Raw genomic sequence first — 23,948 nt, 5'->3', positions numbered from 1 at the left:
AACCAATCTTTAAGACTGAACATTGTAGCGAAGCCGTCTTTCAGGTCACGTCTTTGGTCGTGAAGATGAAAGCGTTTGCCAGAGGTATAAGAAAACATAAGGAAAGTGCCCTAGACTGAAGTCGATGAAAGAACACCAGAGAGAAAGCATCTCGCATCTCACAGGATTCTGTCCTGAAAATGAAAGCATGTGCAAACGTCTGTGTGAATACATCAACCGAAAGCGCTTTGCTTAACTCTATAGAAGAACACTGTTGAGACAACATGTCTCAACTCCCAACTTCTGTCGTGAAGATGGAAGCTATGGGAAGAGTGCGGGGGAGCCTGAAACGAAAGTGCCGTCTCCTAAATTCTGACAACGGAATCTGAGCAGAGAGCATACAATACGAAACCCACCTCTGAAGGAATGAATCAACCTGGGTTTTCTTCCTTGAGCGCTGAACCTTAAGGATCATGTCATTCACTTAATACTAGGTGAGAACATTAGACAGATAGCATCTTACAATCCACAACTTCTGTCATGAAGACGGAAACGTTTGCAACGTTGTGCTGAAGGCATAAGGAAAGTGGCAGAGACGTAGCTTCAAGAAAGTAGTGTACCGAATCCATCCTTCAAGACACGTCTTCTTTCATGAAGTTGGAAGCATTCTTAGAAGAGCGTGTCTCAGCATAAGGAATTTATGGTGCACATAACCTTAGGAAAGACCTCCGTCGAAAAGCATCTGAAACTCACATCTTCTCTCATGCAGATGGAGGCATGGGCTACAGGGTGAAGGAACGTGTAAAGATGTGCCGTTTACAAAACTATGAGCACCAAGCCTATGTAGAGAGAATGCCACTTCAGACATCCTGATGCATGAAGAGAGAAGCTTTTTCAAATATCAGTGTTGAACGGAAAGAGAAGTGCCTTACGCTTAAGAGGAAGAAAGAGCACCATCTAGAGACAACCTTCCAAATCACATCTACCTTCAAGAAGATGGTGTAATTCCCAGTGGTGTGTATGCAAACCTAAGGAACGTGCTGTATGCTTAAAGAAGAACACCCTTTTGAAAGGTCTTCCAACTCACAGCTTCGAGACGGAAGATGGAAGTAATTGCAGAAGTGTGAGAGAAAACATAAGGAGAGGTTAATTCTAAGTAATGGAGAGAACCAAGAAGTTTGATAGAAGAGCAACATCATTGTAACATCGTGACCCATGAATATACACGCGGTTCCAAACAAGTGCATTGAACCTTAAGGAAACTGAAATAGATGTAACTCTCAGTAATAACAGGGTATGCAAAGTGTCTTCCAAATCGCGTCTGTCTTGATGATGAAAGCCTGTTTCACATTGTGAATGGAAGCATAAGGAAAGGGCCATGAACCAAACTTTAAGACAGAACATTGTAGCGAAGCCGTCTTTCACGTCACGTCTTTGGTCGTGGACATGAAACCGTTTGCCAGAGGTATAAGAAAACATAAGGAAAGTGCCATAGACTGAAGTCGAAGAAAGAACACCAGAGAGAAAGCATCTTGCATCTCACAGGATTCTCTCCTGAAAATGAAAGCATGTGCAAACGTCTGTGTGAACACATCAACAGAATGCGGTTTGCTTAACTCTATAGAAGAACACTGTTGAGACACCATGTCTCAACTCACAACTTCTGTCGTGAAGATGGAAGCTATGGGAAGAGTGCCGGGGAGCCTGAAAAGAAAGTGCCGTCTCCTAAATTCTGACAACCGAATCTGTGCAGAGAGCATACAATACCGAACCCACCTCCTAAGGAATGAATCAACCTGGGTTTTCTTCCTTGTGCGCTGAACTTTAAGGAAAGTGCCTTCGACGTAATAGTACGTGAGAACATTGGATAGATAGCATCTTACAACCCAGAACTTCTGTCATGAAGACAGAAACGTTTGCAACGTTGTGCTGAAGGCATAAGGAAAGTGGCAGAGACGTAGCTTCAAGAAAGTAGTGTACCGAATCCATCCTTCAAGACACGTCTTCTTTAATGAAGTTGGAAGCATTCTTAGAAGAGCATGTCTCAGCATAAGGAATTTATGGTGCACTTAACCTTAGGAAAGACCTCCGTCGAAAAGCATCTGAAACTCACATCTTCTCTCATGCAGATGGAGGCATGGGCTACAGGGTGAAGGAACGTGTAAAGATGTGCCGTTTACTAAATTATGAGCACCAAGCCTCTGTAGAGAGAATGCCACTTCAGACATCCTGAGCTTGAAGAGAGAAGCTTTTTCAAATATCAGTGTTGAACGGAAAGAGAATTGCTTTACGCTTAAGAGGAAGAAAGAGCACCATCTAGAGACAACCTTCCAAATCACATCTACCTTCAAGAAGATGGTGTAATTCCCAGTAGTGTGTATGCAATCCTAAGGAACGTGCTGTATGCTTAAAGAAGAACACCCTTTTGAAAGGTCTTCCAACTCACAGCTTCGGGACAGAAGATGGAAGTAATTGCAGAAGTGTGAGAGAAAACATAAGGAGAGGTTGAATCTAAGTAATGGAGAGAACCAAGACTTTTGAGAGAAGAGTAACATCATTCTAACATCATGACCCATGAATATACACGCGGTTCCAAACAAGTGCATTGAGCCTTAAGGAAACTGAAATAGACGTAACTCTCAGTAAGAACAGGGTATGCAAAGTGTCTTCCAAATCGCATCGTCTGTCTTGATGATGAAATCCTGTTTCACATTGTGAATGGAAGCATAAGGAAAGGGCCATGAACCAATCTTTAAGACAGAACATTGTAGAGAAGCTGCCTTTCAGGTCACGTCTTTGGTCGTGAAGATGAAAGCGTTTGCCAGAGGCATAAGAAAACATAAGGAAAGTGCCATAGACTGAACTCAAAGAAACAACACCAGAGTGAAAGCATCTTGCATCTCACAGGATTCTGTCCTGAAAACGGAAGCATGTGCAAAAGTCTGTGTGAACACATCAACAGAAAGCGCTTTGCATAACTCTATAGGAGAACACTGTTGCGACACCATGTCTCAACTCACAACTTCTGTCATGAAGATGGAAGCTATGGGAAGAGTGCTGGGGAGCCTGAAACGAAAGTGCCGTCTCCTAAATTCTGACAACCGAATCTGTACAGAGAGTCTACAATACCGAACCCACCTCCTGAAGAATGAATCAACCTGGGTTTTCTTCCTTGTGCGCTGACCTTAGGGAAAGTGCCCTCCACTTAATAGTAGGTGAGAACACTGCATAGATAGCATGTTACAACCCACAACTTCTGTCATGAAGATGGAAACATGTGCAACGTTGTGCTGAAAGCACAAGGAAAGGGGCAGAGACGTAGCTTCAAGAAAGTAGTGTACCGAATCCATCCTTCAAGACACGTCTTCTTCCATATAGTTGGAAGCATTCTTAGAAGAGCATGTCTCAGCATAAGGAATTTATGGTGCGCTTAACCTTAGGAAAGATCTCCACCGAAAAGCATCTGAAACTCACATTTTCTCTCATGCAGATGAACGCATGGGCTATAGGGTGAAGGAACGTGTAAAGATGTGCCATTTACTGAACTATGAGCACCAAGGCTCTGTAGAGAGAAGGCCACTTAAAACATCCTGATCCATGAAGGGAGAGGCTTTTTCAAATATCAGTGTTGAACGGAAAGAGAAGTGCCTTAACCTTAAGAGGAAGAAAGAGCACCATCTAGAGACAAAGTTCCAAATCACATCTACCTTCAAAACGATGGTATAATTCTCAGTAGTGTGTATGTAAACCTAAGGAACGTGCTGTATGCTTAAAGAAGAACACCCTTTTGAAAGGTCTTCCAACTCACAGCTTCGGGACGGAAGATGGAAGTAATTGCAGAAGTGTGAGAGAAAACATAAGGAGAGGTTAATTCTAAGTAATGGAGAGAACCAAGACTTTTGATAGAAGAGCAACATCATTCTCACATCGTGACCCATGAATATACACACGGTTCCAAACAAGTGCATTGAACCTTGAGGAAACTGAAATAGACGTAACTCTCAGTAGGAACAGGGTATGCAAAGTGTCGTCCAAATCGCATCGTCTGTCTTGATGATGAAAGCCTGTTTCACATTGTGAATGGAAGCATAAGGAAAGGGCCATGAACCAATCTTTAAGACTGAACATTGTAGCGAAGCCGTCTTTCAGGTCACGTCTTTGGTCGTGAAGATGAAAGCGATTGACAGAGGTATAAGAAAACATAAGGAAAGTGCCCTAGACTGAAGGCGAAGAAAGAACACCAGAGAGAAAGCATCTTGCATCTCACAGGATTCTGTCCTGAAAATGAAAGCATGTGCAAACGTCTGTGTGAATACATCAACCGAAAGCGCTTTGCTTAACTCTATAGAAGAACACTGTTGAGACACCATGTCTCAACTCACAACTTCTGTCGTGAAGATGGAAGCTATGGGAAGAGTGCGGGGGAGCCTGAAACGAAAGTGCTGTCTCCTAAATTCTGACAACGGAATCTGTGCAGAGAGCATACAATACGAAACCCACCTCCTAAGGAATGAATCAACCTGGGTTTTCTTCCTTGAGCACTGAACCTTAAGGATCATGCCATTCACTTAATACTAGGTGAGAACATTAGACAGATAGCATTTTACAATCCACAACTTCTGTCATGAAGACGGAAACGTTTGCAACGTTGTGCTGAAGGCATAAGGAAAGTTGCAGAGACGTAGCTTCAGGAAAGCAGTGTACCGAATCCATCCTTCAAGACACGCCTTCTTTCATGAAGTTGGAAGCATTCTTAGAATTTCGTGTCTAAGCAATAGGAATTTATGGTGCGCTTAACCTTAGGAAAGATCTCCATCGAAAAGCATCTGAAACTCACATCTTCTCTCATGCAGACGGAGGCATGGGCTACAGGGTGAAGGAACGTGTAAAGAAGTGCCATTTACTAAACTATGAGCACCAAGGCTCTGTAGAGAGAAGGCCACTTAAAACATCCTGATCCATGAAGGGAGAAGCTTTTTCAAATATCAGTGTTGAACGGAAAGAGAAGTGCCTTAACCTTAAGAGGAAGAAAGAGCACCATCTAGAGACAACCTTCCAAATCATATCTACCTTCAAGAAGATGGTGTAATTCCCAGTAGTGTGTATGCAAACCTAAGGAACGTGCTGTATGCTTAAAGAAGAACACCCTTTTGAAAGGTCTTCCAACTCACAGCTTCGAGACGGAAGATGGAAGTAATTGCAGAAGTGTGAGAGAAAACATAAGGAGAGGTTAATTCTAAGTAATGGAGAGAACAAAGACTTTTGATAGAAGAGCAACATCATTGTAACATCGTGACCCATGAATATACACGCGGTTCCAAACAAGTGCATTGAACCTTAAGGAAACTGAAATAGATGTAACTCTCAGTAATAACAGGGTATGCAAAGTGTCTTCCAAATCGCGTCTGTCTTGATGATGAAAGCCTGTTTCACATTGTGAATGGAAGCATAAGGAAAGGGCCATGAACCAAACTTTAAGACAGAACATTGTAGCGAAGCCGTCTTTCAGGTCACGTCTTTGGTCATGGACATGAAACCGTTTGCCAGAGGTATAAGAAAACATAAGGAAAGTGCCATAGACTGAAGTCGAAGAAAGAACACCAGAGAGAAAGCATCTTGCATCTCACAGGATTCTGTCCTGAAAATGAAAGCATGTGCAAACGTCTGTGTGAACACATCAACAGAATGCGGTTTGCTTAACTCTATAGAAGAACACTGTTGAGACACCATGTCTCAACTCACAACTTCTGTCGTGAAGATGGAAGCTATGGGAAGAGTGCCGGGGAGCCTGAAAAGAAAGTGCCGTCTCCTAAATTCTGACAACCGAATCTGTGCAGAGAGCATACAATACCGAACCCACCTCCTAAGGAATGAATCAACCTGGGTTTTCTTCCTTGTGCGCTGAACTTTAAGGAAAGTGCCTTCGACGTAATAGTAGGTGAGAACATTGGATAGATAGCATCTTACAACCCAGAACTTCTGTCATGAAGACAGAAACGTTTGCAACGTTGTGCTGAAGGCATAAGGAAAGTTTCAGAGACGTAGCTTCAAGAAAGTAGTGTACCGAATCCATCCTTCAAGACACGTCTTCTTTCATGAAGTTGGAAGCATTCTTAGAATTTCGTGTCTAAGCAATAGGAATTTATGGTGCACTTAACCGTAGGAATGTCCTTCATCGAAAAGCATCTGAAACTCACATCTTCTCTCATGCAGATGGAGGCATGGGTTACAGGGTGAAGGAACGTATAAAGATGTGCCATTTACTAAAGTATGAGCACCAAGCCTCTGTAGAGAGAATGCCACTTCAAACATCCTGATGCATGAAGAGAGAAGCTTTTTCAAATATCAGTGTTGAACGGAAAGAGAACTGCCTTACGCTTAAGAGGAAGAAAGAGCACCATCCAGAGACAACCTTCCAAATCACATCTACCTTCAAGAAGATGGTGTAATTCCCAGTAGTGTGTATGCAAACCTAAGGAACGTGCTGTATGCTTAAAGATGAACACCCTTTTGAAAAGTCTTCCAACTCACAGCTTCGGGACAGAAAATGGAAGTAATTGCAGAAGTGTGAGAGAAAACATAAGGAGAGGTTGAATCTAAGTAATGGAGAGAACCAAGACTTTTGAGAGAAGAGCAACATCATTGTAACATCGTGACCCATGAATATACACGCAGTTCCAAACAAGTGCATTGAACCTTAAGGAAACTGAAATAGATGTAACTCTCAGTAATAACAGGGTATGCAAAGTGTCTTCCAAATCGCATCGTCTGTCTTGATGATGAAAGCCTGTTTCACATTGTGAATGGAAGCATAAGGAAAGGGCCATGAACCAAACTTTAAGAACATTGTAGCGAAGCCGTCTTTCAGATCACGTCTTTGGTCGTGGACATGAAACCGTTTGCCAGAGGTATAAGAAAACATAAGGAAAGTGCCATAGACTGAAGTCGAAGAAAGAACACCAGAGAGAAAGCATCTTGCATCTCACAGGATTCTGTCCTGAAAATGAAAGCATGTGCAAACGTCTGTGTGAATACATCAACCGAAAGCGCTTTGCTTAACTCTATAGAAGAACACAGTTGAGACACCATGTCTCAACTCACAACTTCTGTCGTGAAGATGGAAGCTATGGGAAGAGTGCCGGGAAGCCTGAAAAGAAAGTGCCGTCTCCTAAATTCTGACATCCGAATCTGTGCAGAGAGCATACAATACCGAACCCACCTCCTAAGGAATGAATCAACCTGGCTTTTCTTCCTTGTGCGCTGAACTTTAAGGAAAGTGCCTTCGACGTAATAGTAGGTGAGAACATTGGATAGATAGCATCTTACAAGCCAGAACTTCTGTCATGAAGACAGAAACGTTTGCAACGTTGTGCAGAAGGCATAAGGAAAGTGGCAGAGACGTAGCTTCAAGAAAGTAGTGTACCGAATCCATCCTTCAAGACACGTCTTCTTTCATGAAGTTGGAAGCATTCTTAGAAGAGCGTGTCTCAGCATAAGGAATTTATGGTGCACTTAACCTTAGGAAAGACCTCCGTGGAAAAGCATCTGAAACTCACATCTTCTCTCATGCAGATGGAGGCATGGGCTACAGGGTGAAGGAACGTGTAAAGATGTGCCGTTTACTAAATTATGAGCACCAAGCCTCTGTAGAGAGAATGCCACTTCAAACATCCTGATGCATGAAGAGAGAAGCTTTTTCAAATATCAGTGTTGAAGGGAAAGAGAAGTGCCTTACGCTTAAGAGGAAGAAAGAGCACCATCTAGAGACAATCTTCCAAATCATATCTACCTTCAAGAAGATGGTGTAATTCCCAGTAGTGTGTATGCAACCCTGAGGAACGTGCTGTATGCTTAAAGAAGAACACCCTTTTGAAAGGTCTTCCAACTCACATCTTCGGGACAGAAGATGGAAGTAATTGCAGAAGTGTGAGAGAAAACATAAGGAGAGGTTGAATCTAAGTAATGGAGAGAACCAAGACTTTTGAGAGAAGAGCAACATCATTCTCACATCGTGACCCATGAATATACACGCGGTTCCAAACAAGTGCATTGAACCTTGAGGAAACTGAAATAGACGTAACTCTCAGTAGGAACAGGGTATGCAAAGTGTCGTCCAAATCGCATCGACTGTCTTGATGATGACAGCCTGTTTCATATTGTGAATGGAAGCATAAGGAAAGGGCCATGAACCAATCTTTAAGACTGAACATTGTAGCGAAGCCGTCTTTCAGGTCACGTCTTTGGTCGTGAAGATGAAAGCGTTTGCCAGAGGTATAAGGAAACATAAGGAAAGTGCCCTAGACTGAAGTCGAAGAAAGAACACCAGAGAGAAAGCATCTTGCATCTCACAGGATTCTGTCCTGAAAATGAAAGCATGTGCAAACGTCTGTGTGAATACATCAACCGAAAGCGCTTTGCTTAACTCTATAGAAGAACACTGTTGAGACACCATGTCTCAACTCACAACTTCTGTCGTGAAGATGGAAGCTATGGGAAGAGTGCGGGGGAGCCTGAAACGAAAGTGCCGTCTCCTAAATTCTGACAACGGAATCTGTGCAGAGAGCATACAATACGAAACCCACCTCCGAAGGAATGAATCAACCTGGGTTTTCTTCCTTGAGCGCTGAACCTTAAAGATCATGCCATTCACTTAATACTAGGTGAGAACATTAGACAGATAGCATCTTACAATCCACAACTTCTGTCATGAAGACGGAAACGTTTGCAATGTTGTGCTGAAGGCATAAGGAAAGTGGGAGAGACGTAGCTTCAAGAAAGTAGTGTACCGAATCCATCCTTCAAGACACGTCTTCTTTCATGAAGTTGGAAGCATTCTTAGAAGAGCGTGTCTCAGCATAAGGAATTTATGGTGCACTTACCATAGGAAAGACCTCCGTCGAAAAGCATCTGAAACTCACATCTTCTCTCATGCAGATGGAGGCATGGGCTACAGGGTGAAGGAACGTGTAAAGATGTGCCATTTACTAAAGTATGAGCACCAAGCCTCTGTAGAGAGAATGCCACTTCACACATCCTGATGCATGAAGAGAGAAGCTTTTTCAAATATCCGTGTTGAAGGGAAAGGGAAGTGCCTTACGCTTAAGAGGAAGAAAGAGCACCATCTAGAGACAATCTTCCAAATCACATCTACCTTCAAGAAGATGGTGTAATTCCCAGTAGTGTGTATGCAAACCTAAGGAACGTGCTGTATGCTTAAAGAAGAACACCCTTTTGAAAGGTCTTCCAACTCACAGCTTCAGAACGGAAGATGGAAGTAATTGCAGAAGTGTGAGAGAAAACATAAGGAGAGGTTAATTCTAAGTAATGGAGAGAACCAAGACTTTTGATAGAAGAGCAACATCATTGTAACATCGTGACCCATGAATATACACGCGGTTCCAAACAAGTGCATTGAACCTTAAGGAAACTGAAAGAGACGTAACTCTCAGTAGGAACAGGGTATGCAAAGTGTCGTCCAAATCGCATCGTCTGTCTTGATGCTGAAAGCCTGTTTCACATTGTGAATGGAAGCATAAGGAAAAGGCCATGAACCAATCTTTAAGACAGAACATTGTAGAGAAGCTGCCTTTCAGGTCACGTCTTTGGTCGTGAAGATGAAAGCGTTTGCCAGAGGCCTAAGAAAACATAAGGAAAGTGCCATAGACTGAACTCAAAGAAACAACACCAGAGTGAAAGCATCTTGCATCTCACAGGATTCTGTCCTGAAAACGGAAGCATGTGCAAAAGTCTGTGTGAACACATCAACAGAAAGCGCTTTGCATAACTCTATAGGAGAACACTTTTGCGACACCATGTCTCAACTCACAACTTCTGTCGTGAAGATGGAAGCTATGGGAAGAGTGCTGGGGAGCCTGAACCGAAAGTGCCGTCTCCTAAATTCTGACAACCGAATCTGTGCAGAGAGCATACAATACCGAACCCACCTCCTGAAGAATGAATCAACCTGGGTTTTCTTCCTTGTGCGCTGAACCTTAAGGATCATGCCATTCACTTAATAGTAGGTGAGAACACTGCATAGATAGCATGTTACAACCCACAACTTCTGTCATGAAGATGGAAACATGTGCAACGTTGTGCTGAAGGCATAAGGAAAGTGGCAGAGACGTAGCTTCAAGAAAGTAGTGTACCGAATCCATACTTCAAAACATGTCTTCTTTCATTAAGTTGGAAGCATTCTTAGAAGAGCGTGTCTCAGCATAAGGCTTTTATGGTGCACTTAACCTTAGGAAAGATCTCCGTCGAAAAGCATCTGAAACTCACATCTTCTCTCATGCAGATGGAAGCATGGGCTACAGGGTGAAGGAACGTGTAAAGATGTGCCGTTTACTAAATTATGAGCACCAAGCCTCTGTAGAGAGAATGCCACTTCAGACATCCTGATGCATGAAGAGAGAAGCTTTTTCAAATATCAGTGTTGAACGGAAAGAGAAGTGCCTTACGCTTAAGAGGAAGAAAGAGCACCATCTAGAGACAACCTTCCAAATCACATCTACCTTCAAGAAGATGGTGTAATTCCCAGTAGTGTGTATGCAAACCTGAGGAAGGTGCTGTATGCTTAAAGAAGAACACCCTTTTGAATGGTCTTCCAACTCACAGCTTCGAGACGGAAGATGGAAGTAATTGCAGAAGTGTGAGAGAAAACATAAGGAGAGGTTAATTCTAAGTAATGGAGAGAACCAAGACTTTTGATAGAAGAGCAACATCATTCTCACATCGTGACCCATGAATATACACGCGGTTCCAAACAAGTGCATTGAACCTTGAGGAAACTGAAATAGACGTAACTCTCAGTAGGAACAGGGTATGCAAAGTGTCGTCCAAATCGCATCGTCTGTCTTGATGATGAAAGTCTGTTTCACATTGTGAATGGAAGCATAAGGAAAGGGCCATGAACCAATCTTTAAGACTGAACATTGTAGCGAAGCCGTCTTTCAGGTCACGTCTTTGGTCGTGAAGATGAAAGCGTTTGCCAGAGGTATAAGAAAACATAAGGAAAGTGCCCTAGACTGAAGTCGATGAAAGAACACCAGAGAGAAAGCATCTCGCATCTCACAGGATTCTGTCCTGAAAATGAAACCATGTGCAAACGTCTGTGAACACATCAACAGAAAGCGCTTTGCTTAACTCTATAGAAGAACACTGTTGAGACAACATGTCTCAACTCCCAACTTCTGTCGTGAAGATGGAAGCTATGGGAAGAGTGCGGGGGAGCCTGAAACGAAAGTGCCGTCTCCTAAATTCTGACAACGGAATCTGAGCAGAGAGCATACAATACGAAACCCACCTCTGAAGGAATGAATCAACCTGGGTTTTCTTCCTTGAGCGCTGAACCTTAAGGATCATGTCATTCACTTAATACTAGGTGAGAACATTAGACAGATAGCATCTTACAATCCACAACTTCTGTCATGAAGACGGAAACGTTTGCAACGTTGTGCTGAAGGCATAAGGAAAGTGGCAGAGACGTAGCTTCAAGAAAGTAGTGTACCGAATCCATCCTTCAAGACACGTCTTCTTTCGTGAAGTTGGAAGCATTCTTAGAAGAGCGTGTCTCAGCATAAGGAATTTATGGTGCACATAACCTTAGGAAAGACCTCCGTCGAAAAGCATCTGAAACTCACATCTTCTCTCATGCAGATGGAGGCATGGGCTACAGGGTGAAGGAACGTGTAAAGATGTGCCGTTTACAAAACTATGAGCACCAAGCCTATGTAGAGAGAATGCCACTTCAGACATCCTGATGCATGAAGAGAGAAGCTTTTTCAAATATCAGTGTTGAACGGAAAGAGAAGTGCCTTACGCTTAAGAGGAAGAAAGAGCACCATCTAGAGACAACCTTCCAAATCACATCTACCTTCAAGAAGATGGTGTAATTCCCAGTAGTGTGTATGCAAACCTAAGGAACGTGCTGTATGCTTAAAGAAGAACACCCTTTTGAAAGGTCTTCCAACTCACAGCTTCGAGACGGAAGATGGAAGTAATTGCAGAAGTGTGAGAGAAAACATAAGGAGAGGTTAATTCTAAGTAATGGAGAGAACCAAGAAGTTTGATAGAAGAGCAACATCATTGTAACATCGTGACCCATGAATATACACGCGGTTCCAAACAAGTGCATTGAACCTTAAGGAAACTGAAATAGATGTAACTCTCAGTAATAACAGGGTATGCAAAGTGTCTTCCAAATCGCGTCTGTCTTGATGATGAAAGCCTGTTTCACATTGTGAATGGAAGCATAAGGAAAGGGCCATGAACCAAACTTTAAGACAGAACATTGTAGCGAAGCCGTCTTTCACGTCACGTCTTTGGTCGTGGACATGAAACCGTTTGCCAGAGGTATAAGAAAACATAAGGAAAGTGCCATAGACTGAAGTCGAAGAAAGAACACCAGAGAGAAAGCATCTTGCATCTCACAGGATTCTGTCCTGAAAATGAAAGCATGTGCAAACGTCTGTGTGAACACATCAACAGAATGCGGTTTGCTTAACTCTATAGAAGAACACTGTTGAGACACCATGTCTCAACTCACAACTTCTGTCGTGAAGATGGAAGCTATGGGAAGAGTGCCGGGGAGCCTGAAAAGAAAGTGCCGTCTCCTAAATTCTGACAACCGAATCTGTGCAGAGAGCATACAATACCGAACCCACCTCCTAAGGAATGAATCAACCTGGGTTTTCTTCCTTGTGCGCTGAACTTTAAGGAAAGTGCCTTCGACGTAATAGTACGTGAGAACATTGGATAGATAGCATCTTACAACCCAGAACTTCTGTCATGAAGACAGAAACGTTTGCAACGTTGTGCTGAAGGCATAAGGAAAGTGGCAGAGACGTAGCTTCAAGAAAGTAGTGTACCGAATCCATCCTTCAAGACACGTCTTCTTTAATGAAGTTGGAAGCATTCTTAGAAGAGCATGTCTCAGCATAAGGAATTTATGGTGCACTTAACCTTAGGAAAGACCTCCGTCGAAAAGCATCTGAAACTCACATCTTCTCTCATGCAGATGGAGGCATGGGCTACAGGGTGAAGGAACGTGTAAAGATGTGCCGTTTACTAAATTATGAGCACCAAGCCTCTGTAGAGAGAATGCCACTTCAGACATCCTGAGCTTGAAGAGAGAAGCTTTTTCAAATATCAGTGTTGAACGGAAAGAGAATTGCTTTACGCTTAAGAGGAAGAAAGAGCACCATCTAGAGACAACCTTCCAAATCACATCTACCTTCAAGAAGATGGTGTAATTCCCAGTAGTGTGTATGCAATCCTAAGGAACGTGCTGTATGCTTAAAGAAGAACACCCTTTTGAAAGGTCTTCCAACTCACAGCTTCGGGACAGAAGATGGAAGTAATTGCAGAAGTGTGAGAGAAAACATAAGGAGAGGTTGAATCTAAGTAATGGAGAGAACCAAGACTTTTGAGAGAAGAGTAACATCATTCTAACATCATGACCCATGAATATACACGCGGTTCCAAACAAGTGCATTGAGCCTTAAGGAAACTGAAATAGACGTAACTCTCAGTAAGAACAGGGTATGCAAAGTGTCTTCCAAATCGCATCGTCTGTCTTGATGGTGAAATCCTGTTTCACATTGTGAATGGAAGCATAAGGAAAGGGCCATGAACCAATCTTTAAGACAGAACATTGTAGAGAAGCTGCCTTTCAGGTCACGTCTTTGGTCGTGAAGATGAAAGCGTTTGCCAGAGGCATAAGAAAACATAAGGAAAGTGCCATAGACTGAACTCAAAGAAACAACACCAGAGTGAAAGCATCTTGCATCTCACAGGATTCTGTCCTGAAAACGGAAGCATGTGCAAAAGTCTGTGTGAACACATCAACAGAAAGCGCTTTGCATAACTCTATAGGAGAACACTGTTGCGACACCATGTCTCAACTCACAACTTCTGTCATGAAGATGGAAGCTATGGGAAGAGTGCTGGGGAGCCTGAAACGAAAGTGCCGTCTCCTAAATTCTGACAACCGAATCTGTACAGAGAGCCTACAATACCGAACCCACCTCCTGAAGAATGAATCAACCTGGGTTTTCTTCCTTGTGCGCTGACCTTAGGGAAAGTGCCCTCCACTTAATAGTAGGTGAGAACACTGCATAGATAGCATGTTACAACCCACAACTTCTGTCATGAAGATGGAAACATGTGCAACGTTGTGCTGAAAGCACAAGGAAAGGGGCAGAGACGTAGCTTCAAGAAAGTAGTGTACCGAATCCATCCTTCAAGACACGTCTTCTTCCATATAGTTGGAAGCATTCTTAGAAGAGCATGTCTCAGCATAAGGAATTTATGGTGCGCTTAACCTTAGGAAAGATCTCCACCGAAAAGCATCTGAAACTCACATTTTCTCTCATGCAGATGAACGCATGGGCTATAGGGTGAAGGAACGTGTAAAGATGTGCCATTTACTGAACTATGAGCACCAAGGCTCTGTAGAGAGAAGGCCACTTAAAACATCCTGATCCATGAAGGGAGAGGCTTTTTCAAATATCAGTGTTGAACGGAAAGAGAAGTGCCTTAACCTTAAGAGGAAGAAAGAGCACCATCTAGAGACAAAGTTCCAAATCACATCTACCTTCAAAACGATGGTATAATTCTCAGTAGTGTGTATGTAAACCTAAGGAACGTGCTGTATGCTTAAAGAAGAACACCCTTTTGAAAGGTCTTCCAACTCACAGCTTCGGGACGGAAGATGGAAGTAATTGCAGAAGTGTGAGAGAAAACATAAGGAGAGGTTAATTCTAAGTAATGGAGAGAACCAAGACTTTTGATAGAAGAGCAACATCATTCTCACATCGTGACCCATGAATATACACACGGTTCCAAACAAGTGCATTGAACCTTGAGGAAACTGAAATAGACGTAACTCTCAGTAGGAACAGGGTATGCAAAGTGTCGTCCAAATCGCATCGTCTGTCTTGATGATGAAAGCCTGTTTCACATTGTGAATGGAAGCATAAGGAAAGGGCCATGAACCAATCTTTAAGACTGAACATTGTAGCGAAGCCGTCTTTCAGGTCACGTCTTTGGTCGTGAAGATGAAAGCGATTGACAGAGGTATAAGAAAACATAAGGAAAGTGCCCTAGACTGAAGGCGAAGAAAGAACACCAGAGAGAAAGCATCTTGCATCTCACAGGATTCTGTCCTGAAAATGAAAGCATGTGCAAACGTCTGTGTGAATACATCAACCGAAAGCGCTTTGCTTAACTCTATAGAAGAACACTGTTGAGACACCATGTCTCAACTCACAACTTCTGTCGTGAAGATGGAAGCTATGGGAAGAGTGCGGGGGAGCCTGAAACGAAAGTGCTGTCTCCTAAATTCTGACAACGGAATCTGTGCAGAGAGCATACAATACGAAACCCACCTCCTAAGGAATGAATCAACCTGGGTTTTCTTCCTTGAGCACTGAACCTTAAGGATCATGCCATTCACTTAATACTAGGTGAGAACATTAGACAGATAGCATTTTACAATCCACAACTTCTGTCATGAAGACGGAAACGTTTGCAACGTTGTGCTGAAGGCATAAGGAAAGTTGCAGAGACGTAGCTTCAGGAAAGCAGTGTACCGAATCCATCCTTCAAGACACGCCTTCTTTCATGAAGTTGGAAGCATTCTTAGAATTTCGTGTCTAAGCAATAGGAATTTATGGTGCGCTTAACCTTAGGAAAGATCTCCATCGAAAAGCATCTGAAACTCACATCTTCTCTCATGCAGACGGAGGCATGGGCTACAGGGTGAAGGAACGTGTAAAGAAGTGCCATTTACTAAACTATGAGCACCAAGGCTCTGTAGAGAGAAGGCCACTTAAAACATCCTGATCCATGAAGGGAGAAGCTTTTTCAAATATCAGTGTTGAACGGAAAGAGAAGTGCCTTAACCTTAAGAGGAAGAAAGAGCACCATCTAGAGACAACCTTCCAAATCATATCTACCTTCAAGAAGATGGTGTAATTCCCAGTAGTGTGTATGCAAACCTGAGGAACGTGCTGTATGCTTAAAGAAGAACACCCTTTTGAAAGGTCTTCCAACTCACAGCTTCGAGACGGAAGATGGAAGTAATTGCAGAAGTGTGAGAGAAAACATAAGGAGAGGTTAATTCTAAGTAATGGAGAGAACCAAGACTTTTGATAGAAGAGCAACATCATTGTAACATCGTGACACATGAATATACACGCGGTTCCAAACAAGTGCATTGAACCTTAAGGAAACTGAAATAGATGTAACTCTCAGTAATAACAGGGTATGCAAAGTGTCTTCCAAATCGCGTCTGTCTTGATGATGAAAGCCTGTTTCACATTGTGAATGGAAGCATAAGGAAAGGGCCATGAACCAAACTTTAAGACAGAACATTGTAGCGAAGCCGTCTTTCAGGTCACGTCTTTGGTCGTGGACATGAAACCGTTTGCCAGAGGTATAAGAAAACATAAGGAAAGTGCCATAGACTGAAGTCGAAGAAAGAACACCAGAGAGAAAGCATCTTGCATCTCACAGGATTCTGTCCTGAAAATGAAAGCATGTGCAAACGTCTGTGTGAACACATCAACAGAATGCGGTTTGCTTAACTCTATAGAAGAACACTGTTGAGACACCATGTCTCAACTCACAACTTCTGTCGTGAAGATGGAAGCTATGGGAAGAGTGCCGGGGAGCCTGAAAAGAAAGTGCCGTCTCCTAAATTCTGACAACCGAATCTGTGCAGAGAGCATACAATACCGAACCCACCTCCTAAGGAATGAATCAACCTGGGTTTTCTTCCTTGTGCGCTGAACTTTAAGGAAAGTGCCTTCGACGTAATAGTAGGTGAGAACATTGGATAGATAGCATCTTACAACCCAGAACTTCTGTCATGAAGACAGAAACGTTTGCAACGTTGTGCTGAAGGCATAAGGAAAGTTTCAGAGACGTAGCTTCAAGAAAGTAGTGTACCGAATCCATCCTTCAAGACACGTCTTCTTTCATGAAGTTGGAAGCATTCTTAGAATTTCGTGTCTAAGCAATAGGAATTTATGGTGCACTTAACCGTAGGAATGTCCTTCATCGAAAAGCATCTGAAACTCACATCTTCTCTCATGCAGATGGAGGCATGGGTTACAGGGTGAAGGAACGTATAAAGATGTGCCATTTACTAAAGTATGAGCACCAAGCCTCTGTAGAGAGAATGCCACTTCAAACATCCTGATGCATGAAGAGAGAAGCTTTTTCAAATATCAGTGTTGAACGGAAAGAGAACTGCCTTACGCTTAAGAGGAAGAAAGAGCACCATCCAGAGACAACCTTCCAAATCACATCTACCTTCAAGAAGATGGTGTAATTCCCAGTAGTGTGTATGCAAACCTAAGGAACGTGCTGTATGCTTAAAGATGAACACCCTTTTGAAAAGTCTTCCAACTCACAGCTTCGGGACAGAAAATGGAAGTAATTGCAGAAGTGTGAGAGAAAACATAAGGAGAGGTTGAATCTAAGTAATGGAGAGAACCAAGACTTTTGAGAGAAGAGCAACATCATTGTAACATCGTGACCCATGAATATACACGCAGTTCCAAACAAGTGCATTGAACCTTAAGGAAACTGAAATAGATGTAACTCTCAGTAATAACAGGGTATGCAAAGTGTCTTCCAAATCGCATCGTCTGTCTTGATGATGAAAGCCTGTTTCACATTGTGAATGGAAGCATAAGGAAAGGGCCATGAACCAAACTTTAAGAACATTGTAGCGAAGCCGTCTTTCAGATCACGTCTTTGGTCGTGGACATGAAACCGTTTGCCAGAGGTATAAGAAAACATAAGGAAAGTGCCATAGACTGAAGTCGAAGAAAGAACACCAGAGAGAAAGCATCTTGCATCTCACAGGATTCTGTCCTGAAAATGAAAGCATGTGCAAACGTCTGTGTGAATACATCAACCGAAAGCGCTTTGCTTAACTCTATAGAAGAACACAGTTGAGACACCATGTCTCAACTCACAACTTCTGTCGTGAAGATGGAAGCTATGGGAAGAGTGCCGGGAAGCCTGAAAAGAAAGTGCCGTCTCCTAAATTCTGACATCCGAATCTGTGCAGAGAGCATACAATACCGAACCCACCTCCTAAGGAATGAATCAACCTGGCTTTTCTTCCTTGTGCGCTGAACTTTAAGGAAAGTGCCTTCGACGTAATAGTAGGTGAGAACATTGGATAGATAGCATCTTACAAGCCAGAACTTCTGTCATGAAGACAGAAACGTTTGCAACGTTGTGCAGAAGGCATAAGGAAAGTGGCAGAGACGTAGCTTCAAGAAAGTAGTGTACCGAATCCATCCTTCAAGACACGTCTTCTTTCATGAAGTTGGAAGCATTCTTAGAAGAGCGTGTCTCAGCATAAGGAATTTATGGTGCACTTAACCTTAGGAAAGACCTCCGTGGAAAAGCATCTGAAACTCACATCTTCTCTCATGCAGATGGAGGCATGGGCTACAGGGTGAAGGAACGTGTAAAGATGTGCCGTTTACTAAATTATGAGCACCAAGCCTCTGTAGAGAGAATGCCACTTCAAACATCCTGATGCATGAAGAGAGAAGCTTTTTCAAATATCAGTGTTGAAGGGAAAGAGAAGTGCCTTACGCTTAAGAGGAAGAAAGAGCACCATCTAGAGACAATCTTCCAAATCATATCTACCTTCAAGAAGATGGTGTAATTCCCAGTAGTGTGTATGCAACCCTGAGGAACGTGCTGTATGCTTAAAGAAGAACACCCTTTTGAAAGGTCTTCCAACTCACATCTTCGGGACAGAAGATGGAAGTAATTGCAGAAGTGTGAGAGAAAACATAAGGAGAGGTTGAATCTAAGTAATGGAGAGAACCAAGACTTTTGAGAGAAGAGCAACATCATTCTCACATCGTGACCCATGAATATACACGCGGTTCCAAACAAGTGCATTGAACCTGAGGAAACTGAAATAGACGTAACTCTCAGTAGGAACAGGGTATGCAAAGTGTCGTCCAAATCGCATCGACTGTCTTGATGATGACAGCCTGTTTCATATTGTGAATGGAAGCATAAGGAAAGGGCCATGAACCAATCTTTAAGACTGAACATTGTAGCGAAGCCGTCTTTCAGGTCACGTCTTTGGTCGTGAAGATGAAAGCGTTTGCCAGAGGTATAAGGAAACATAAGGAAAGTGCCCTAGACTGAAGTCGAAGAAAGAACACCAGAGAGAAAGCATCTTGCATCTCACAGGATTCTGTCCTGAAAATGAAAGCATGTGCAAACGTCTGTGTGAATACATCAACCGAAAGCGCTTTGCTTAACTCTATAGAAGAACACTGTTGAGACACCATGTCTCAACTCACAACTTCTGTCGTGAAGATGGAAGCTATGGGAAGAGTGCGGGGGAGCCTGAAACGAAAGTGCCGTCTCCTAAATTCTGACAACGGAATCTGTGCAGAGAGCATACAATACGAAACCCACCTCCGAAGGAATGAATCAACCTGGGTTTTCTTCCTTGAGCGCTGAACCTTAAAGATCATGCCATTCACTTAATACTAGGTGAGAACATTAGACAGATAGCATCTTACAATCCACAACTTCTGTCATGAAGACGGAAACGTTTGCAATGTTGTGCTGAAGGCATAAGGAAAGTGGGAGAGACGTAGCTTCAAGAAAGTAGTGTACCGAATCCATCCTTCAAGACACGTCTTCTTTCATGAAGTTGGAAGCATTCTTAGAAGAGCGTGTCTCAGCATAAGGAATTTATGGTGCACTTACCATAGGAAAGACCTCCGTCGAAAAGCATCTGAAACTCACATCTTCTCTCATGCAGATGGACGCATGGGCTACAGGGTGAAGGAACGTGTAAAGATGTGCCATTTACTAAAGTATGAGCACCAAGCCTCTGTAGAGAGAATGCCACTTCACACATCCTGATGCATGAAGAGAGAAGCTTTTTCAAATATCCGTGTTGAAGGGAAAGGGAAGTGCCTTACGCTTAAGAGGAAGAAAGAGCACCATCTAGAGACAATCTTCCAAATCACATCTACCTTCAAGAAGATGGTGTAATTCCCAGTAGTGTGTATGCAAACCTAAGGAACGTGCTGTATGCTTAAAGAAGAACACCCTTTTGAAAGGTCTTCCAACTCACAGCTTCAGGACGGAAGATGGAAGTAATTGCAGAAGTGTGAGAGAAAACATAAGGAGAGGTTAATTCTAAGTAATGGAGAGAACCAAGACTTTTGATAGAAGAGCAACATCATTCTCACATCGTAACCCATGAATATACACGCGGTTCCAAACAAGTGCATTGAACCTTAAGGAAACTGAAATAGACGTAACTCTCAGTAGGAACAGGGTATGCAAAGTGTCGTCCAAATCGCATCGTCTGTCTTGATGCTGAAAGCCTGTTTCACATTGTGAATGGAAGCATAAGGAAAAGGCCATGAACCAATCTTTAAGACAGAACATTGTAGAGAAGCTGCCTTTCAGGTCACGTCTTTGGTCGTGAAGATGAAAGCGTTTGCCAGAGGCCTAAGAAAACATAAGGAAAGTGCCATAGACTGAACTCAAAGAAACAACACCAGAGTGAAAGCATCTTGCATCTCACAGGATTCTGTCCTGAAAACGGAAGCATGTGCAAAAGTCTGTGTGAACACATCAACAGAAAGCGCTTTGCATAACTCTATAGGAGAACACTTTTGCGACACCATGTCTCAACTCACAACTTCTGTCGTGAAGATGGAAGCTATGGGAAGAGTGCTGGGGAGCCTGAACCGAAAGTGCCGTCTCCTAAATTCTGACAACCGAATCTGTGCAGAGAGCATACAATACCGAACCCACCTCCTGAAGAATGAATCAACCTGGGTTTTCTTCCTTGTGCGCTGAACCTTAAGGATCATGCCATTCACTTAATAGTAGGTGAGAACACTGCATAGATAGCATGTTACAACCCACAACTTCTGTCATGAAGATGGAAACATGTGCAACGTTGTGCTGAAGGCATAAGGAAAGTGGCAGAGACGTAGCTTCAAGAAAGTAGTGTACCGAATCCATACTTCAAAACATGTCTTCTTTCATGAAGTTGGAAGCATTCTTAGAAGAGCGTGTCTCAGCATAAGGCTTTTATGGTGCACTTAACCTTAGGAAAGATCTCCGTCGAAAAGCATCTGAAACTCACATCTTCTCTCATGCAGATGGAAGCATGGGCTACAGGGTGAAGGAACGTGTAAAGATGTGCCGTTTACTAAATTATGAGCACCAAGCCTCTGTAGAGAGAATGCCACTTCAGACATCCTGATGCATGAAGAGAGAAGCTTTTTCAAATATCAGTGTTGAACGGAAAGAGAAGTGCCTTACGCTTAAGAGGAAGAAAGAGCACCATCTAGAGACAACCTTCCAAATCACATCTACCTTCAAGAAGATGGTGTAATTCCCAGTAGTGTGTATGCAAACCTGAGGAAGGTGCTGTATGCTTAAAGAAGAACACCCTTTTGAATGGTCTTCCAACTCACAGCTTCGAGACGGAAGATGGAAGTAATTGCAGAAGTGTGAGAGAAAACATAAGGAGAGGTTAATTCTAAGTAATGGAGAGAACCAAGACTTTTGATAGAAGAGCAACATCATTCTCACATCGTAACCCATGAATATACACGCGGTTCCAAACAAGTGCATTGAACCTTAAGGAAACTGAAATAGACGTAACTCTCAGTAGGAACAGGGTATGCAAAGTGTCGTCCAAATCGCATCGTCTGTCTTGATGCTGAAAGCCTGTTTCACATTGTGAATGGAAGCATAAGGAAAAGGCCATGAACCAATCTTTAAGACAGAACATTGTAGAGAAGCTGCCTTTCAGGTCACGTCTTTGGTCGTGAAGATGAAAGCGTTTGCCAGAGGCCTAAGAAAACATAAGGAAAGTGCCATAGACTGAACTCAAAGAAACAACACCAGAGTGAAAGCATCTTGCATCTCACAGGATTCTGTCCTGAAAACGGAAGCATGTGCAAAAGTCTGTGTGAACACATCAACAGAAAGCGCTTTGCATAACTCTATAGGAGAACACTTTTGCGACACCATGTCTCAACTCACAACTTCTGTCGTGAAGATGGAAGCTATGGGAAGAGTGCTGGGGAGCCTGAACCGAAAGTGCCGTCTCCTAAATTCTGACAACCGAATCTGTGCAGAGAGCATACAATACCGAACCCACCTCCTGAAGAATGAATCAACCTGGGTTTTCTTCCTTGTGCGCTGAACCTTAAGGATCATGCCATTCACTTAATAGTAGGTGAGAACACTGCATAGATAGCATGTTACAACCCACAACTTCTGTCATGAAGATGGAAACATGTGCAACGTTGTGCTGAAGGCATAAGGAAAGTGGCAGAGACGTAGCTTCAAGAAAGTAGTGTACCGAATCCATACTTCAAAACATGTCTTCTTTCATGAAGTTGGAAGCATTCTTAGAAGAGCGTGTCTCAGCATAAGGCTTTTATGGTGCACTTAACCTTAGGAAAGATCTCCGTCGAAAAGCATCTGAAACTCACATCTTCTCTCATGCAGATGGAAGCATGGGCTACAGGGTGAAGGAACGTGTAAAGATGTGCCGTTTACTAAATTATGAGCACCAAGCCTCTGTAGAGAGAATGCCACTTCAGACATCCTGATGCATGAAGAGAGAAGCTTTTTCAAATATCAGTGTTGAACGGAAAGAGAAGTGCCTTACGCTTAAGAGGAAGAAAGAGCACCATCTAGAGACAACCTTCCAAATCACATCTACCTTCAAGAAGATGGTGTAATTCCCAGTAGTGTGTATGCAAACCTGAGGAAGGTGCTGTATGCTTAAAGAAGAACACCCTTTTGAATGGTCTTCCAACTCACAGCTTCGAGACGGAAGATGGAAGTAATTGCAGAAGTGTGAGAGAAAACATAAGGAGAGGTTAATTCTAAGTAATGGAGAGAACCAAGACTTTTGATAGAAGAGCAACATCATTGTAACATCGTGACCCATGAATATACACGCGGTTCCAAACAAGTGCATTGAACCTTAAGGAAACTGAAATAGATGTAACTCTCAGTAATAACAGGGAATGCAAAGTGTCTTCCGTCGCATCGTCTGTCTTGATGATGAAAGCCTGTTTCACATTGTGAATGGAAGCATAAGGAAAGGGCCATGAACCAAACTTTAAGACAGAACATTGTAGCGCAGCCGTCTTTCAGGTCACGTCTTTGGTCGTGGACATGAAACCGTTTGCCAGAGGTATAAGAAAACATAAGGAAAGTGCCATAGACTGAAGTCGAAGAAAGAACACCAGAGAGAAAGCATCTTGCATCTCACAGGATTCTGTCCTGAAAATGAAAGCATGTGCAAACGTCTGTGTGAACACATCAACAGAATGTGGTTTGCTTAACTCTATAGAAGAACACTGTTGAGACACCATGTCTCAACTCACAACTTCTGTCGTGAAGATGGAAGCTATGGGAAGAGTGCCGGGGAGCCTGAAAAGAAAGTGCCGTCTCCTAAATTCTGACAACCGAATCTGTGCAGAGAGCATACAATACCGAACCCACCTCCTAAGGAATGAATCAACCTGGGTTTTCTTCCTTGTGCGCTGAACTTTAAGGAAAGTGCCTTCAACGTAATAGTAGGTGAGAACATTGGATAGATAGCATCTTACACCCAGAACTTCTGTCATGAAGACAGAAAGCTTTGCAACGTTGTGCTGAAGGCATAAGGAAAGTGGCAGAGACGTAGCTTCAAGAAAGTAGTGTACCGAATCCATCCTTCAAGACACGTCTTCTTTCATGAAGTTGGAAGCATTCTTAGAAGAGCGTGTCTCAGCATAAGGAATTTATGCTGCACTTAACCTTAGGAAAGACCTCCGTCAAAAAGCATCTGAAACTCACATCTTCTCTCATGCAGATGGAGGCATGGGCTACAGGGTGAAGGAACGTGTAAAGATGTGCCGTTTACTAAATTATGA

The sequence above is a fragment of the Ursus arctos genome, chromosome X (assembly GCF_023065955.2).
Source record: "Ursus arctos isolate Adak ecotype North America chromosome X, UrsArc2.0, whole genome shotgun sequence".
Taxonomy (NCBI): domain Eukaryota; kingdom Metazoa; phylum Chordata; class Mammalia; order Carnivora; family Ursidae; genus Ursus; species Ursus arctos.
The sequence above is the reverse complement of the archived record's forward strand: the minus strand, read 5'-3'. Positions refer to the sequence as shown.